The following is a 21,099-nucleotide window of genomic DNA, read 5'->3' as shown; positions in this document are numbered from 1 at the left end:
CATAGTTTTATGGTCAATAAAACCTATAGTTAGATAAAATGTAAGAAAGGCAAAGGCTGTGAAATATTATGCTTTGATATTTTAATAGTGTTAGGTCAGGAATGAATTTTATTTCACTCCCATATTGTCATGTTCAGTTAAATAGCTCCTTTAGAAGCAGGTATGCTCAGAAAATTCTGTTTATTTTTATGAACAACTAATATGATGAATTCTTAAATTATGGTGCTATAGTGTTTCTATCAACCCAGAAAATGAATATAATTTTCTTCATAACAATTTTGATACGGTAGAATGTGAAGAATATAGGATTTATAAGATACACACAGGATAGATAGCAATAGTCAGTGCATATATAAAAACACCCGAAGTTTAACTTTATTTAAATCATGTTTCATAATCACTCACACATACACACATATATCATCCTTTCCATGTTTGACTTACTCATATGTGAAATAGGTATTTCAACAAGCTCTAGAGAGAAGGTTATTCCCATCATGTTTAAAACAATTATTCTATTGAGGTCTGTATTTTATAAACCCTGTTTATATTATGAACCATGAACAGGGAATCGATATCATATGCCTTACAATTCAAAAATACACTTGTATTCAGTGACACAATGAATGTGAAGTAAGCAACTGCAGAATATCTTTATGGCAATGAGTGCCTTGTAAGAGACAAAGATGAACAAATATGAGGTTCAATTGTAACATCAGTCTACAATCCTATATGTGCCAAGTGTTTCTTTTTTCCCATTTTTGCTCCTAAATTTTAAGATGTAAATAAATCGCTATGTACTATGCTCTATGATCTAAGCATGCATGAATACATCCATAGTCAACAAACACTTGTTGAATGTTCTTCACAAACCAGTTTCCAATAGAGATTCTAATAAATTGAAGTACACAATCTCCTAAAATAGAGCATACAATGTAGGGAAAAAATTTTCCCCTAAGTAACTTATACAGTACAAAAAATATTAATGGATATTTTTCTAGTTTTTTCCACAAAGATCTACAGATTTTTAAGTCAGAATTTTATTGAATTTTTTGCAATGGTGAAATTCAAAAAATAATGTTATCCTTTTTTCTAAGTCAAACTCTAAAGATGAGAAAATGATAAAGATAAAAGTGTTACTAGAGAATACAGTTGTGAAAGCAACAGCCTAATATTGAGGAGTGTGTCAAAATACTCAAAAGCAATCAGAACACTAACAAAAAAAATAAGTTTAAATTATTTCAGGCAATTTTTAATAATGTATTCATAATAATGAGTCCAAGGAATCACAGAAAAGCAAAGTACCAATAAATATAGTCAAGATTTCCATAAATTACAGTATTAATGATTGATCAGAAGAAACTGAGCTATCCAAAAATCTTCTAAAGTAGAATCCCTCATTCTCAGATGCCACTAAATATATGACTGTCCTTTACTAAATACAATTCTTTTTCATTTAATGCAGTTACATATATACTCCTACAGAGTTGATAAAGACCTTACAAATCCTCTAAACCCAATACATACATCATAAATACAGGAAAACTTTGGTGATTTGCTGCAAGTCATAAAGACAATAAAATGACCAAAACCAAAGAATGCTATTCTGATGCTCACTTGGCTCTCATGCTTTTGCTGTCCAGGAGAATTGCCATTTTTTTGAAGCTTTCAGAATTATTACTTCATAAATTTACATAAAGTACCTATAAATCTTTAATTTAAATTCATAAACAGCCCTCAAATGAAGCACTGAATGGGGTAAAAATCAATTTAACTATCAAAAATAAATGGATGGGACTGGGAGGGGGTGTCTCTAATGCCTGGCCTCCAAGAATTCATGACCATCTTCCTCGGTAACCTTGGGTGAGGTCTGAACCTTGTCTTTGCCTCAGTTTCCTCACCCATGCCATGTGTATTATAGTGTTACTCCCACCTGGTTGTTGCACTGTACAAAAAGAAATTATACTGGTTCATTTGAAACAAACCACAGACTTTGTACCTCCTAGAACATCATGGGGAAGAGACCATGTATATCTTGTTCATTGATTTAAACTACGTACCTTGTGTTCATAGACACTCAAATATTTGCTGAATGAATGCAAAGATGAATAAAAGCTTGGCACTCATGGGGTAGAGATATAAAATGCATGAAAAAGATGCAGTCCCTACTTCCACAGAAATTATAGCTCAGAATGTGTTAATAAAATGAGAAAATAAATTTAAGAAAACTGAGAGACAAACTGGGAATAATATAATGTACTTGCCCTTATCGAGCTCATAGCACAGCATGTTATTTCTGATAAATTATTTTCTTCTAAAATAAAACCTACCTTCATCAACTATCTCAGCAGCAGATGAAGTAAGGACTTTCAACTCCATGTAAAAAAGAGGGAAAAACCACGACGCTAGTGTCCTGTGAAATTCAAAAGAAGGAAATATTATCAATAAAGGGCCGGAAGTAGATGATGCAGAAGCAATATAATGACTTATTTGATTAAATGTGAAAAATTAGAAAAATTCGGAATTTCAAATATATGGTATATAAGCCTGTGTGAGAGTGTGTGTGTGTGTGTATTGAGAGAGAGAGAGAGACAGAGAGAGATAAGGATATTCTTTCTTTTAAAGGTAGAAAGAGATTATGTACATATAATGAGTTATAGTTAAAAAGAACTGCTTTTTTTTCCTATGGATATTAAGCAATAAAATTGAAGCAAATTTTCCTTCTCTAAACTATAAATTCATGTGTGTCAATAAAAGCACTGATTATTTTGCTAGTGTTTTCTTTTTCTTCTCTAATTTTATTATAGAAAATAAGTCTTTTAATTTCCTTGGTTGAATTATATTACCAAGATCTAAATATTATTGATTCATGATATTAAAAGCAAAAAATAACACAGTGATCATAATAAAATGAAACCTGGTCTTTATATAAAAATATGTTTTCAAAGCAATGGCAATTAAAACATAAAATTCTCATTAACATTAATGGAAATGTCACATTTCCTGCATAGAAGTCTGGACTATAATTAATGTTGATCTTTTTTATTATCAAAGCTGATTAAACAAATATTTTTTCATCAGTAAATATTTTACACACTGTCATTTGCAGAATATTATTTGACCTCCTAAAACATATATGTTCCCATTAGGATGATTTATTGAAGTGGAAATAAAAGCTCTACAATAGATCACATTAATATTTCATGGAAACAACTGATACTCTGCAAAGGTAAGACCACCAGACATGAATCAGTAATTCTGCTCATTCTTTACCTGGCAAGAAGAGCCTGACCAAATTTACCTTTTATGTTGTTTCTCATGTGTTTGTGTGTGAGTATTCTTTCAAAGATTGTGCAGTGAATAATGTAATTAGTTCTACAAGACCTCAGTGAGTCCAACAGATGGGTAAAAAAGAGTTCACCATTCACTTTGTTTTGTCTAGCTATTCAACTGTCTAATAATTATATATCAATATAAAATATTCCCATTCTTCCTCAGTTTGAACTAAAAAATGGCATTTGGTAAATATGTTTAGGATATGAAGAATTCCATTTTTCTTCTGAGTCTTACCTCACAGAATTATCAGAATAACCTACAGCATTTGCTACACACTTCGGGGTGTGTGTGTGTGTGTGTGTGTGTGTGTGTTTTAATAGTCTTTCCCACCCTCTCTTTCTTGTACAGAACTTCCAGTTTAAAAAAGAAAAATGTTTGTATACAGAATTTAAAAGTGGAACTAAGAATAAAGTGGAATTTCATTTTTTTGGATAAAAACAAAGTCGACTGGGATCAAGTATTATCTTGCAAGCTTTCAATAAGGTGAATAGATAAACAATTTACAGAAACAGCAAACTTAACTTACATCAGGATACAGCTTTGCATTGGCATTTTGAGTTTGCTCTGCTACATGGTAACTTGATAGCTTTTCTTTGGGGAAAATAGGTTTGGTAACAATTTATTTCTGGTTGTTTTCTCTCAATAAGGTTATTGAGCTTCATACTGACTTCAGGATAAAATGTCTAAATCCTAACTGCAAGCAGTATTGGCCTATTGTTTCAGGATTCAGAGAGAAAGAAAAATAACAGATATTACACCACTGGAGATAAAAGGAGTTGCTGTGACTCTTCCAGTTTATTTTGTGGTATTAAATAACTCTACAAGTATTTATTAAGGATCTATTTATAAGGCAGAACATTGTGGGGTTTTCCCCTTAAACTTATGTATAAAAACAATTTAGCAAAACCCACTACTATCTGTACTAAACTAGACACTAAACTGGAAACTTCTTGAATTATGTCTACCTTAATAACTATTATCTAGCCAACTCTATTAAATATTTCCTATTCAAACCAAAGGCAATACTTTTTTCATTCAGAAGATTTACTCAGAGAATACTAGATTCTTTGAATTGTGATTATTTTGAGGTCACATGGTTCAATTTTCTTAACTGTAATTGTGATTTCCTCCATATCACATCTATATATTTCATCTTATAGTAATACAGAATTGGTTACCTTATAAAGTTACTAGTTCAGTTACAATAATATTTAACAGTTCTAAATGCTATAAATGTTTTATAAATATTATCATTTGTCCAAATGCCAACTCTTGAATTGGGACTATGTCATCGTTGCTAATTTTATTTGTGGGAAGGTGTGAAAACACTTGCCAGTTCTACAGTTAATAAAGCAGCATGTTTGGGTTTTAAACCCAGGTGGTATATTTCCAGAGACCACATCTCTAGCTACTGAGCTAAGCTGTAGCATCATTTATTAATTCTTCCTTATATTTACCTTTAAAAAGGAACTGACCCTGACTTGCATTTTTTGAACTACATGTAAGAATTTATTCCTTGTTCCAGCACACCGAACTTCAGTGATTAGAAGATATCAATTTTCCTTTCTCTGTGTATTGTCATCCCAAGTTAAACAACTAGCATGCCTTAATAGAAGTAATTTCCAATATTTCTCTGTATTTTTCACATACCTTCCTCCCACACATTTGTGCCATATTATATTGCCTCATTTAAAAAAATGATTAAGAACTGAACCAATTATCTGATGTGCCTAAATATGGGCACTGTAACCAGTGCCAGACTTAGGATAGCTCTATAAAAAACACATATTAGGGGAATGATAAAGTTAATAAAAATATCAAAGAAAGAGATTTTCTCACCTGGAATTATTTACTTCACATCTTATATGGTAGACTAGTAAATTATCTCAAAAGCTGGATTAAACTGTATGTTCTAAGAATTTAGTATCCTTAACTTATTTTCTGCCTTTTCTATAATCTGTCATATTAATGACATTTCAAAAAAAACATTAATATTAAAACAAGTTGGCTTATAATTTTTAATTATGCCCTTAATTATACCTTATTAAATACACACTTAAAAATAAATTGTCTTTTATCTGTCCTTAGGAGAGTCTTCCCAGCATACTTCACTTACTTTTTGGTAGAAGAAAGAGAAAATGAGGCTAAAGTTTTGTTTATATATATTTTGTAGCTTGTGTTTCATTTCAACTTTTGTAAGCTACTCACTGTTGCTATATGATCCCTGGGCATTCTTTATTTACTAATGTCAGCTCTGCAGTCATGTACCATATCTCTGATTCCTCTAACACTCCAAGAAATAGCTTTTTCATTTGTTTGGTTGGTTAGTTGTTTTGTCTCATTTTGGTTTATTTTGTTTTTGAAAACATGTATGAAAATGTCCTAGTATATCTGATGGTTTTATCATATCTAACACGTTGAAAAAGTATTAATATCATGACCACCAAACATATGAGACGGCTAATGGGACAAATGTTAAATCTGCAGAATCCACTGACAAAAGTGTTACAAAGTTCCTATTGTTGGAAAGTTTAGGTCCAAAAATTCATGGAAGCCGGGAATAAAAAATGGAGCGAAGCGGGGAGGGTGTTGGATAAAGCAGGATGCTTTCCTCTGTGGAAGCCAGAAATTCTGTGCAATCCATTCCTATCACATTCCAGATGGGAACTTAATTGCTTATCCCTCAACAAATGTTGCCTTGGTTCAATGTTGAAAACTATGTTCTAACAGAAATACCATATTGTTACAGTCCTCTTTATATTAATACATCTTGAATCTTTTTTCAAGGGCAAGTATTCAAGAAGAAAGTCTCTTCTATTTTCAGTATCTTATGATGCTGTGCTCCCTCATTCCACATGACCTACTCATGTTAATTTCCTGCTACCACTTCAATATTCTTAACACAGTGTGCAATCAAACAACCTCTTGGGAGATCTACATCTTACTACTACTACCTGTATACCTAGTCTTCCTCCATTTCATAAATATCCAAGTGCTTATAATATTCCAGAACCACACAAAATGATGGGGAAAAATGGATAGAACAAAGATCCCTTTCATCACAAAACTTAGTCTTATGGAGGAGATAAACAACAAAGAGATAATTTTAATCTAATGCTGCAATACACATAAAATTGTTTCCAGGGGAGCATATCTGAAGGACATAACCAACCTCTGGGGGAGTTAGAGGACAGGCCTCATAGAAAAAAGTCTATGCACGTGCCACTAAGTAAGAGGAAGTTGGATACTCCCAGTAAATTGCAAATAGCATTTTACTTCTTCTTTTTTAATGTTATGTTAGTCACCATACAGTACATCATTAGTTTTTGATGTAGTGTTCCATGGAGCACTCTACTGATAAAAGTGTGTTGTTCAAGGAAGAGTTCAAAGAAAGTTGAGACCAAATAAGAAAGCTAAAAATCAAGCAACATGTTTATTTTATCAATTTTAAGGATTCAAGATTTTGCATTGAACGCAATGAAGAATCACTGTGTTTATCTTAAGTTATTAATGATTATGTTCTTATGCACGCTGACAGCATTAGCCTGACTCAATATTTAATCAGTCAGGCTTTCCACAGAAATAGGAAGTATGGCAAGGAGCTAGAACAAGGCAGGTTCATCCATAATCCCTTTTTGCTGTTCACCACCACCCAGATCCATGTGTGCTGTTTCTGAACAGTCAGCAATTATAAGATTTAAATAGTTGGAAAATTTTCAGTTTCTGCACTCTTTATCATCCAGTCCTGATTTTTAAAGGAAGGCACTTTAATTTTTTTGCTACGTCATTGTTGGCGACAGCAACTGCCCTGGGGCCTCACACTCTGGTAAGGGTGACATGAGGGGTCACCACTCTACTAAGAGATTCACCAGGGCAGGTCCCAGTCTGTCTAGTTCATAGCTGTCACCACTGTCTGAGCAGAGGGCAAGGCATATGGAAGCTGTGGAAGAAACAGATCCTGAATGAACACAGGCTTGCAAGGATAAATGAATACTGACTAGATAATCAAACAGAACTGAATTCAAACTTAGGCGGGTCCCTATACTTGCCGTGGAATCCTGAACCCGTTTAAGAGCCTTTCAGAAAAGACACAACTTCTGAACCTCAATTGCTGCTTCTACAGGGACAGCAATCCTAGTATCCTATCTCACTGCGTTGTAAAAATCAAAATTAAGGAAAAAAAATTATTTTTAAAAAATTGGCTCCACATATCCCCACCCACCCGCCTCCCCCCAGAGCTAAGTAAATAGGAATTTGGTTTCATGCCTGAGGCAGACGTTCAGAAGATAGCAAAACCTGTCTCACCTGGACTACAGGGTCCGGCTCCAGGGCACAGGCTCTTCCTCCTCATGATCACCAAGTTTCTCTCCCAGACGAGCCACCAGTTCTCTTGGGTAGCACTAGGTTTCTTTCCTTTCCAGCGGACTGAACTTTTTTTTTTTTTCCTGTACTAGTTACGTTTTCCAATCACTAAAGGAATAAACGCAGTTTTCTTTAAAAAAGAGAGTAATTGTCGACATCAGATGCTTTGGTGGGAAGCTACCAGATAGATGGGCGCCAAGACGAGTAGTTCAAGAAGAGCAACAGCTGTGAATCCTGAAGAAACTAGAGCCTCAAAGCAGCAGGGCATGGAAGTATGAAAGGAGGTGGAACCTGGAAGCCAGCAAAGGCAAACTGCTGGAAAGAGGCGGGCTTCACCTGGAAGACGCCTGGACGCGCTAAGAGTGACTGCCCCCGCCCACTGCTGCCCCACACCGGCGCTCTCCGCTGGGCTCCACCCCCACCAGGTTCCACGCAGGCGCCTTCCTCTCAGAAGCCGGCTCTCACTTCCCCACCGCCAAGGGACACTCCGCCCTCGCAGTGTTTCCCTTTTAAAACGCTGAAAGTGTTCTTCCGCGCTGATGTAGTCCCTACCCTTCGGCCTCTTCTCCAGTCTCTATGGGTCCACATTAAAAACATTAAAATAAAATCTGAGGGCGGGTCTACTTTGACAGCATTTACCTACGTTTAGCAAGAGTTTGAAATACCTTAAACATTAGACATCCTGGTTATCAAAACCAATGAGCATTACATTTATCGTAGCGTATATCATGCAATTATTTTCCAAATTCGTCAAGAGGTGGTAGTTTCTAACCTCTGTTCCATTGTCCTGTCATAGTGTAACAGTTTCATGTAAGCTGTTAATAGAGTCTTCATAAATATGATGTGCATACTGACATTATAATCATGGGATTATAATATATAATTACATATACAATAATAATTATATATAATATATATTATATAATATAAATATAATCATGATTAGCAGCAAAACTACCTACTACCTACTGTTTTGTTTTGTTTTTTCCTTTCCCCTGGCTTCTTGACTAGAATGCATTATATTACATTTGGTCATTTTCATTGAAATAATTTTAGGTTTTCTTTCCAAATGCCTTTAGGTCCCTTTTTCTTTATTTTTATTTTATTTATTTATTTATTTATTTATTTATTTTTAAGATTTATTTATTTATTTGACAGACAGAGATCCCAAGTTGCCGGAAAGGCAAGCAGAGAGAGAGAGGGAGGAGGAAGCAGGCTCTCCGCTGAGCAGAGAGCCCAATGCGGGGCTCGTTCGCAGGACCTGGGATCATGACCTGAACCAAAGGCAGAGGCTTTAACCCAATGAGCCACCCAGGCGTCCCTCTTTTTCTTTATTTTTAAAGAAAATATCATCAGTTCCATATTATTTACTTGAATTTATAAAGTGCTGGTAAGGGGCACCTGGGTGGCTTAGTTGGTTGAGCAGAGGAATCTTGTTGGTTTTGGATGGGTTCATGATCTCAGGGTGGTCACCGGCTCAATAGCTTGGTCAGGGTGTCTCTGATTCAACAGCTTGGAGCCTGCCTGGGATTCTCTCTCTCTTCTCCTTCTAACCCCTCCTTGTGCTTGTGAGGGCACTCTCTAATTCTCATTCTCTCTCTAATAAATAAATAAATGTTAAAAAAAAAAAAGTGCTGGGAAAATTTAAAAAATAATGCTCTATCCAAATAGGAATAGTTTTGGGGGTGGGGAGGGTTAGGGGATTCTTCTTTGTCTTTGTTTTTCTGCCAATAAGTAATGAAAATCAGGGTCTTGTAACATTTGCAGTAGTAACCAGCTTGGCTTGGGCCTTCTGCTCTAGGCCAGATCTGGGGCTCATCAACCGCATTTAATCCCCATTTGAAAAGACCGTTTTTGAATGGTCATCCATCAGTATCCACCTTTACAGCAGATACTCCGGGACCAGAGTCTCAATGTTAATACATCCCCTCGGAGAAATGTTACCATGATAATAACAAAGAAATAGTGTTGAACGATTCTTTCTTTCTTCCATCAGTAGACCAATGGTTCAGTAAACACAACTCTGTCAAAATACATTAGAGCCCAGAAAGGGAAATGAAGAGTAGAAAAGTTGGCAGGACTTGGCTTACATTTAAAAAAAATTTTTTTTCCCACATTTCAACAGTTTGTTTTTTTTTAGTAATGGATTTTAAGGAGAAAAAAAGAAAGGGCAAAGAGGTATGGAATAGAAAATAAATACAAATGTAGGCTGTTCCTCTAATTGTTTCATATCCACAACAAATTAGTACAGAGAATGTCCTGTACCAAACAATGCAATAAAAGTTTAGAGATTGATGTGTCTCCTCAGGAAAGGGTGGAGATCTCAGGCCCTGGTGTTTGAAAGTTAGGCAGAAATACGTGCTTTTGAATGGATCATGGGGTGTGTGTCACAACGCATGCATTACATAAATTTGGACAGAAATGGCCAGTTGGCCCAGGAGTAAATGAAGTATTTGATTTCATTGTCCTGTAACTACCAAAGTTCCTCTCCACAATGTAGTGAGCCAAGTGGCACTGATTAAAAGAACAGATTAAAACTCTTAAGTTTGGGCTGGGCTCAGTCTTAAGTTTTCATGCCATAAACCAAAATTAATCTTGAAAAGTTATTTTGGTAGAGATCAGAAGTTATAATGTGTACAGAGAGAATAGTTAAATGGCTATTGCAATAATCCAGTCAAATGAGAAGAGGAATTGGCTGAAGTAGTATTTTGCTAGTATCAGTGACCATGTCCCACAATCTGTAATTTTTTTCTGTATAGATAATAGGGACTCAATCTTATTTGTTAATTTAATAGCTGAAGAAACATTTATCAGGGTTTCCTTTTTCTTGGCAAGATGTGCAATCATATCTAATTATTTCCTCAATGCATAGTGTTTAAATATGACAAAATCCAGTAATTTATTTAAAAAATGAACAGAGGCAGAAACAACAGCTCTTAGTGAAGGAAAAAGTAAATATCTACCATAAGCTCACTAGCAAGGGATACACATACCACAAAGTGCCCCTTTCATTTCTTTAGCTTTCTGAGAGTAGAATTGCCAGGATATTTTAGGCAGGGGCTATTTCCAGAGTCTAATATTTGATTAATAAGAAGGATATTATGCCTGTATCCCATGTATATTCATAACATGTTTGATATATGGGATGATATACCCCTCCCAGCATGAGAGAGATTTTTTTTTTTTTCACAGAAATTGTTAGTATCTAATAGCATGGTTTTCTGATAGCTCCACATATTTTTCTCTATTGCTGGTAGCCAACAATGATGGAAATGCTTCCACATTCTTGATGTTAATCAAATCATATGAAGATCTAGCATGGATTCACATGGAGAAACTTTTACTATCTGTGAGTAATCCATTTTATAAAATATGAACATGAATGTATACCTTTTTTCCCTGTCTTTCTTTATGTTTCCTCTTTACATGCCCAGTTGTGCTTTTCAATTACCATGCTTGGGCTCCCACATCATCATGGATTTGTCATTGTCTCTCACTAGTGTTAGTAAATTCTTAGCTATTATCTCTTCACAATTTTCTAGGCCCTGTTATTTCTCTTTACCACTCTTGGGACTCCAGTCAAACATACGTTAAACCTTCATTCTTGCCCTATGAATTGGATCAAATCTTCCAATCTTCTTCCTAGCTTCCCTCTTTATTTTTAACTTCTTTCTCTTTATTTTTAATTAGTATTGCCGTACTTATATTTCAGTTTGGGACTAGTTTCATGAAAAAAGGAAGTTGTTATTTTCTTTTCTTTTAAATAATAATGTCATAACTATGTCCTTCTAAAAAATGTTACCCAATACATTATTTTTCTTTATTTTTCAATGAGTTTTGTATTGACTGCTTTTTTACTTTTCAGATCTATCTTTTCTATAAACCAGAGTTGGTATCTACTTTTGATTCTACTTGCAATATGTTTTGTGAGGATTTATCCTACTTAGTTTCATAATTATAATATAAATCCTTCATATAACATATTTAGGGAATTAAAAAATAAGAATAATTCAATCAATACTCATAGGTTAAAAAGCTAAATAAAGTTTCCATATCTCGTTAACAAGTCAAGACCAAGCTGTGCATTATAGCAATAATATTGTCTGTAAGATAGAGTGCTTAAAAACAATACATTGCTTTTTATGAGCTAAGTTTTGTCTTCCTGGCTGGGACTAACACGGAATTCAGTATGGTGGGTCTTCCTGAAGGGTGGAAGCGCGTAAGGAATTTAAACGAAAAATTAAGAGAGAGGGAAAGCCATAAGGCAAAAACCTCATTGATGCCACCATATTCTTTTTTCTATGAATATGGTGAGCTATGAGCTGGGTCATCTAATTTTATTACCTTCTAATAAACTCTATTCCTGGAAAGCAAACATGAATCACAGGAACAAACAAAAGGCAGAGGAAACACATGTATAATGAAAACAGAGAAAATAACAAGAAGACAGAATACTTTAGTTTTTTTTCCAAAAAAAAAAAAACCAACAACAACATATTATGACAAAGATACACTTTTACTTAAAGACTTAAATAACATTTTTAAAATGATGCAGAAAGTGCCACTAATAAAAATTATTTTTATATGGTGTATTTTTTAGTAAGGCTGACTTTCCCAGTAAGGGAAAGCAACAACAGATATGAATATTTAAAGCAAAAGAGAGTACTAATCTGGGCCACCAGCTTTTATTATCTTCAGAATTAGTTTAGATCGGAGCAGAGTAAATGACTACTATGATCACAGAAGTCTGGAAAAACCTATGGGATCTGTCTCTTTATTCAAAGAGTAGCTACGGATTCTGCCTTTCATTTGGTCCTTATTAAAGACAACTTTTCTATGACTGGAAAATCCATCTTTTTTGTCTATTTCTTCCTCTCCCCCGCCTCTATCTACATTGTCTGAGAAACTCTTGAGATGAAACAATGCATGGGATGTAATGGGGCATAACCCAAGTGTGCTGTGAAAGGGAACAAATCAGAAGGAATATTGCTTGAGGTCAGCATCTGATGTGTTCATTATTCCTAGATCTGTGAGGTAGCCTGACAGGCAGAATCGTTTGCCTCATGGAGTACCGAGCGAACCTTTCTAAGATGGACAAGTGAAAGAGTATATACAATATAAACCTTAATAATAGAACATCTGCCATGTTACATTTGTATTAACTTAGAAAAGCCATAGCAGTAATATTATATAGCTTTAGGATACATTTATATTATCTCATGGTGCTTGTTAAAAATAAGGATTGGGAAAAACAAGAAAATCCTTGTGATTAGTAATATAATACATAGTATTTTCACCTCAGGGTCACCAGTTTGAATAAAACAGTATTTTAGATAATAAATTTTTTGTCACTTGCAATGTAATTATTTTGCTTGTTAAGTTAGCTAGCTGGTTCAGTTGTTTATAGAAATAAAATGTCCCATTAAAAATCAGAAAATGTGGGGCATCTGGGTGGCACAGTCCGTTAAGCATCCAACTGTTGACTTGGGCTCAGGCATGATCTCAGGGTCATGATATTGAGCCCCCCATGGGGGGGTCCCTGCTCAGCAGGGAGTCTACCTGAGATTCTCTCTCTCCCTTTCCCTCTGTCCTTCCCCCTGGGTGCTTACTCTCTCTCTCTTTCTCTAAAATAATATTAAAAAAAAAACCGACAATACAATAAGAGTATCTGTTATTGGGATAACAATTATCCCTGATAATGGGATTTTGTTAGATGCTGAATTTGTGTGGACTTAGACACTGATTTCTTCTATTATTTGCATATGATGTGAAAGTATGTCTATAAAACCACAAAATATCTGAAGGTCATTCTATATAGATTCAAATATTTCTTCTGGAAACAACCTTAAAAAGTTAGGCTCAGTTTAAAGAGAATGAATAAATACTTGGAAAACTCTAAAGCAGACTTGGTTATCTATCAGATGTTTTAATAAAATTGAGAATTTTGTAAGCAGAATAATTGGGATGAGGATGATTAGGAAATATTCTCAGGAAAATGAAGGTACACAAAGACCTAGAAACTGTCTCTCTACTTAAAAAGCCTTCAATGACTTCCTAAAATTGAGTCCACATAATGTTTGTTAAAATGCAAATTCCTATGCTACCTAGCACCAGTCCTCACCCCAGGTGCGCACATTCATTCATTCATCCTTGTACCAATGCTCTGAATTTGAGTATTTATACATTTTGAGCCACCCTCCCATTTCACTGTTTATCATCCTTCTGCCTATAATTCCTTCCCCTCAACTTCCCACTTATTTCACTCTTCTTCAGATCAAGGACTTGTATTATAAAATGTGCCTTTCCCAACTGAAAATGTTTTTATTCTTCCTGAATAAAAACATTTTATTATCCTGTTCATTTGCTCACAGTGAGGAAAGAGAATCGGTTGGAAAATAACCAAAACAAAAAAAAAAATAAATAAATAAAAAAAAGGAAAGAAAGCTCCCATGTTGCCCAATGCCAGTGATCTTTAATCTTGCCCAATTTTAGTTTGGTTGAGTGTGTCTGATTGCATTTAACTGAGCTATCTTTTCACTAATTGCTGCTTTTGGTAGGAGTGGCTTAGCAATCTGCCTTCCTGCTCTCTTGGTTTTCTGCTCATGTCATGCATCTCACTTTCCTGATGAAGCCAATCTTCCCATTTCTAACCAAACCTGAAATCTGTAAGAGAGTTGTTGATTCATACTATATCCATATGGATTTTTTTAATAAAAATCTCATCTCATATTCATCAATGAGCTTTTTGAATACTAAATAGAGAAGTCCAATAGTATATTTAGAAAAGTGATATATCTAAAATTCATGTTAAACTATTTAGAATAAAAAATTATTTCTCCAATGAACTGAAAGAATACACATTGTATACTTTTCAAAACTTATTTCTTCAATGAAATAATTGTATACTTTTCAAACCAACAACTGGGTAAGATCTCTTTTATTTCATATAAAAGTTGCAAAATACATGATGCTTTCATTACCCTTTTCTCAATCATTACATGTCACTAATTTAACATCACATTACTGTCTATTCTAGTTATGTTGTTGCTTTTTAATATACAGTTTTCTTTTTATGATCATTTCATCATGAATCCACTAACAGTGATATTGATCACTTCCAGCTATGGCACTATACATAACATCATGATTTCACTTAAAATACAATGCAGCCTTTCTCTGTATAAAATTAAAATTAATGCATAATTTGGATATTTTCAGTAATGAGATAAATAATGATATTCATAATCCTGTGATCAACAGAGGGATAAATTTAACACTTATAGTTAATAGCCTGTAATAGTTTTACTTTCAACTGAGGTCAAGTTTACCTTTAAAATTTTGTTTTAAGGAGAAATATTTAGTGAATTATTTTATAAACAGACATTCTTGGGTGTATATATAAGACATGGGTCTATATATACATATATTTTTAAAAAAAAGAAAAACCATTCAGTCTGCATTTCCAGTTCTAATCATGAGAAGCTACTGGAAAAAATGAGGCCTTTTTATTGTCCATTCAATAGCACAAGCTAAGGTTCTTGGAATTAATTTTCTTCCTTCAGCCTCCAGTTTATATATCATTCTAGTGACTTCCTAATCCATTCCACAGACTTAAAATTAGGCCTACCCAAGCTTCTTTGCCACATTTCCATGAAATAGATTAGACTCTGTAAACATCAATTTTGTTTAATCATCCTTGATAAAACACATCTCAAATGTTTTTTAAACCATGTATCTCTTTACCATTTTATGTTAACAACTAAAAACATTATGTGCTTAAAAGGAAAAATATTGATTTATTAATAAAATAATATTAAGATCAATATTAAAAATAGATTAAAAACGTTTAAAATATTCAATAGAATATAAATATCAAATATTTAATAACCACAACCTAGTTAAGTTTCATGAATAACTTCTTTAATAATCAAAACACTTATATAATTTCTATTCATTCTTTATATGTATATACTCCAAATTTCTGTGTGATTTTTTCTTATGTAATATATTTTTTTAAAAAGAGTACAGTATTAAACCTGTCATATTTCTTTGAAGCACAAAGTTGTATAATTTAAAATTTTTCATTGAATATATACTCTATTGAATATTTACATGTTTTAATTATCATACTACCCTTAGCACAAACTTGGTCAAAACAAAATAAATGTATTTAAAATTATTGTTAATAACAATCATGAAAATCTAAAATGAAAGAAATGGCAATTTGTCAATTTGTTTTTTTCTATTAATTCACAGGCCCACAATCATAATTACTTATTTTTAGAATGGCCTACACTTATTTTCTCTCATTTTCAGCTATTGCTTTGGTAGATCTAAGTATTCATCCATAAGCAGATGAGAATGGATCTTTTGTTATTAAAATTCACCCTTTTTAAATATCTCTTGAGTTGAGTTACATGTCACTAAACTACAGTAATCTATCTTCAAAAGTTAATGATCTATCAGGAGACACATGTTTTATTCAATTTTGTTGAAAGCAATAATATAGAATCTGTTACTCAATTCTTGGTTATATCATTCCCTTAGATTCACATTAGATGAAGATATTTCTTTATATTTTTTTGAGTTTCAGATGTGGAACTTAGTGATTCAACCTTTGCAAATAACACCCAGTGCTCTTTACATCAAATGCTCTCCTTAATGCCCATCACCCAGTACCCTCCCCCCCCCATCCACCTCCCATCCAGCAACCCTCCGTTTGTTTCCTGGAGTTCAGCATTTTATGGTTTGCCTCTGTAAATGAAGATTTTTTTTTAATTAAATTAATTTATTTATTTTCAGAAAAAGAGTATTCATTATTTTTTCACCACACCCAGTGCTCCATGCAATCCGTGCCCTCTATAATACACACCACCTGGTACCCCAACCTCCCACCGCCCCCCCCCCCCGCCACTTATTTCTAATTGTTCTTTTGTATAGTGCCCATGAGGTTGTTATGCTTTGGAGCCATGCACCATAGGTTGTTGTGAAAAGGAAAAAAAAAAACGGGGCACCTGGGTGGCTCAGTGGGTTGAAGCCTCTGCCTTCGGCTCAGGTCATGATCCCAGGGGCCTGAGAGCTCAGCGGGGAGCCTGCTTCCTCCTCTCTCTGCCTGCCTCTCTGCCTACTTGTGATCTCTGTCAGTCAAATAAATAATAAAATCTTTAAAAAAAAAAAAAAAGAAAGAAAGAAAAGGAAAAAAAAAAGTTCCACTTTTGAGAGTGTGAGAAATTCTGAAAGGGAAAGTGAGCAGGAAGCTGTATCTCTGCATCTTTATTGCAAGTGTATTAATAGGAAGATAAGTTCTAGAAAAGATAAAGGATTATGGAATTTAAAGATTTAAAAATTGATTCCCTTGAGGTTTTATATTTATACATCTTCTTTATAAAATCTGAGACAAATTTCATGTCTTACATATAATCCACTTTAAAAACCACCAGCACATTTTACATCGAAACTTTTGTTTTCATAATTGTTTTAGCCTAGGACTATGAATAACTTGAGAAGAGTAGTTTTGCTCTTCTGTTTGTTTGCTTGCCTATATATAAAAGGGCTAACACTAGGCTTGCAATGTAGGAGGTAATTTGTTTTTAATGTGATGAATAATATGTTGACTAATGTAATAGATATTTCAAAGTGTTATTGTTATTAAATACATTTTTACATTCCTACTCTATAGTACACATTGGAGGTCATATTTATATCTGTACTACTCATTGTATTCAGGGGTCATTGTGCAAAATGTCAGGCTTCCCGACCACATCCTTTGCAGAGATTTTGGAGCCCTTAACTAATCAATTTTTTTTTTCTGTAAACTCCCTGGTGCTATCCTAGGAACACATGCAGTAACATGGTCCTTGTAGTTCTTACATCCCGAATAATGGCATATTCATTATCTTTATCTTTATTGGTCTAATAAGTCTTGCTTTTTATTACCTGAGAATTTAAATATATAGGTATACACATATTTGCTATATGAGGAAAAACAGATTTTAAATATTTATGATATACCTATCCACTTTTTAACAGTTTTGCCAAGGTATATTTTATATATCACAAATTCACCCACTGTAACTGCAAAGTTCAATATATTTTAGTAAATGTGCAGATCAGTGTACAACCTTCCTCATAATCCAGTTTTAGAATATTTTCATCAGCCCAAAAAGTTCTCTCATGATCTTGTTCCTTTGCATTTAGTATCTTCAACTATTCTCAGCCTTGGGCAACTGATGATATACTTTTTAATTTTATAAACTTTCTTTATCTAGATGATTCATGTAAAAGGGATCATAAAATAAATGGACATTCACATCTGACTTTTTTACATAGCGCAATGTTTTTGAAGTGTCTTTATAATAAATTTTAAAATGTGATGTATAAATCATACAACTTTGCTGTTTTTTCCCAAATTGTTTGCTAATTCCAAATCTTTGCATGTCAGTATAAATCACAACATCACAGATTGCATTTTGACAAAAAAGAAGCCTACTAAAATTCTGATATTGATTTAAGTTATAATTTGTAGAGAATAATCTTCTTTAGCTTTTAGTCTTTTAGAAAATAGTCTTTTCTTTAGCTATTAAGATGAACATGTTTTTTGGATCATTTATCTATTAATATTGTGATGACATTAATTTTCACATGTCAAAGCAATTTTGAATTACAAACCCACTTGGTTATACTGTAAAATAATTTTATGTTAGTACAATCTGTTTTCTATTTTTAAAAGTATTTTTGCATATATGTTCATGAAGGTTTTCATTACAATTTTTTCTTGTTATGTCTTAGTCTGGCCTTAATATCAGAGTAATATTACCTTCAGTGAATGAGAAGAGGTGCTTTCACTTCTTTTTTTAGATTTTATTTTATTTTTTCAGTGTTCCAAGATTCATTGTTTATGGAACACATCTTTTCTGTGAAAGAGTTTATGAAGCACTGATGATAGTTTTTATTTAGTTACTTGATAGAATTCTCCCATTTAATCCATCTGGTCTTGGGTTTCTCTGTGTGTGTGTGTGCACTGGATGGCAATAGGGACTTCTAAACAGTAATTCTACTTACTTGTTTATATAAATCCAGATTTTCTATTCCTCTTGATTCACTTTTGGTAATTTATTTTTTCCCTAGGAATTTGGCCATGTCATCTAAATTGTCCAAGTTGTTAACAAAAATTTGTTTGGCACCTTGGTAATCCACTATGATATCACATTTACTCTATTGCCCAATCTTGGTGGCATATGCATAAACACAGCAACCATGGCCTAGAAAATAATGGAGGACAGTCACTCACAATTCAGGGATTATGTTGGGGATCCCCCTGACAAATAAGCAACTGAGAACTGTAGGGGTGCATGCTAGTTCAAAGTGCTTAGCATCCTGATGGGTAATAGAGGAGGGATAGAATAGTAACTATAGTATCAGCAGCAAGAATAGTTGTCACTCACCTTATATCCTTACTGTCACTTAACCATTCCCCTAGAGAAACATGATCACTATAATCCTGTAGGAGTATCTCCCAGAATTTACTTGAAGAAACAAAACCTATGACTGTTTAAGGTGATGGTGCAAGACCCATCCCCAAAACATTTGGGTTTTAAAGAATAAGTCCACCCCCTGAAACTGAAGTCAAGAAATTAATCATTGTGCTGCCTCGTATTAATCTGGGTCATCCCAGACTTAAAAAAAAAAAAAAAAAAAAAGTTTGTCAAAAACTGAATCAACATATTATTGAGCAAGTTACTAAAGAATGTTATTTACATAAAAATATAATTATGGTTGAGAAAGTCATTTTTCTTCTTTACAATTGGAAGGGAAAAGATTTAACAACTGGCTTGAAATCCCTCTGTCCTATAGGGTATGCCCAGAGAAAGAAGCAGCATGACTAAGTCAAAACCTCTCATAAACATGCTATGACAGACCTCTTGGCAAACACACCAATGATCCTTAACTCTGGAATATTTTTAGCAGGATGAGCATGGTCTGTTTAGTTTTGTTCATATCACACAAACTCAAATCTATGACTTTAGAGTCATGGCTTCCTGGAAAATATTGTGTATGCTATGTAATTTTTCTAGCATAAAATTTAGATACCTCATGATTCAAACAGTTCATTTTTATATAATTATGTTCTCACTTATATACCTACACATTTCAAACTAAATCAGGACCAAAATGAATTCTAATGTGGCCAAGAAAAAAAAAAGTATTTTATGCAGCAGTAGTCTAAAACCTCTAATGTCTCCTATATCACATGCCTTTCTACATCCTTGAAATTTTTAGTGATTTTTTAAAGATTTATACATTAATTTAAGAAAGAGAGAGTGAGAAAGAGTGAACATAAGCAGGAGGAGAGGCAGAGGCAGAGAATCTCAAGCGCACTCCATACTGAGCACAGAGCCCCACGCAGGGCTCAATCTCATGACCCTGCGATCATGACCTGAGCCAAAATGAGTTAAATTCCACACATCAATGAAATCCTACGATAGTTGTCTTTCTTTGACTGACTTATTTCACTTAACATAGTATGATTTAGCTTCATTCATGTTGTTGCAAATAGCAAGATTTCACTCTTTTTTATAGCTGAGTAATATTACACACACACACACAAATACACATACACACCACTGACATCTTCTTTATCCATTCATCACTTGATGGACATTTGGACTGTTCTTATAATTTGGCTATTGCAGGTAACACTGCTATACATTGGAGTGCATGTGTTCCCTTCAATCAGTATTTTTTGTATTCTTTGGGTAAATTCCTATTAATGCAATTGCTAGACTGTACGGTAGTTCTATTTTTAACTTTGTGAGGTCTTTTGCCCATTTTTCAACTGGTTACTGGGGGGTGTGCAGTTTGATAAGTTCTTTATAGATTTGGGGTCAGATATTTCATTTGCAAATATCTTCTCTTATTCCAGTTTAGTATACCATTTAGTTTTGATGACTGGTTCCTTCATTATGAAAGAACTTTTTTATTTTGATGAAGTCCCAAAAGCTTTTATTTGCCTTTATTTCTCTTGCTTCAAGAATATATATATGTGGATGTGAGGGCGATCTGGCTGCGACATCTGTCACCCCATTGATCGCCAAGGTTGATTCGGCTGATCTGGCTGGCTAGGCGGGTGTCCCCTTCCTCCCTCACCGCTCCATGTGCGTCCCTCCCGAAGCTGCGCGCTCGGTCGAAGAGGACGACCTTCCCCGATAGAGGAGAGGACCGTTCTTCGGTCAAGGGTATACGAGTAGCTGCGCTCCCCTGCTAGAACCTCCAAACAAGCTCTCAAGAATATATATATGTAAATAGAAAGAAGTTGCTATGGTTACTGCCAAAGAGGTTACTGCCTGTATTTTCCAAGTAGGATAACCTACTTTGTTGAGGGTTTTTATCATGAGGGCGCCA

At 34.1% G+C, this 21,099-nt stretch overlaps 1 long non-coding RNA gene across 1 annotated transcript; it reads left to right on the top strand.

Moving 5' to 3' along the window:
• The first annotated feature begins 13,272 nt into the window (after window positions 1-13,272).
• LOC116575121 lies at window positions 13,273-20,222 on the top strand. Its single transcript, XR_004279617.1, has 3 exons — window positions 13,273-13,285; window positions 18,644-18,653; window positions 20,150-20,222. It is a non-coding gene; the product is annotated as an uncharacterized LOC116575121 (long non-coding RNA).
• The last annotated feature ends 877 nt before the right edge of the window (window positions 20,223-21,099 follow it).

This window comes from Mustela erminea, chromosome 16, assembly GCF_009829155.1.
Source record: "Mustela erminea isolate mMusErm1 chromosome 16, mMusErm1.Pri, whole genome shotgun sequence".
Lineage (NCBI taxonomy): Eukaryota > Metazoa > Chordata > Mammalia > Carnivora > Mustelidae > Mustela > Mustela erminea.
Note: the sequence above shows the minus strand (reverse complement) of the source record. Positions and strands in the feature narration are given on the sequence as shown.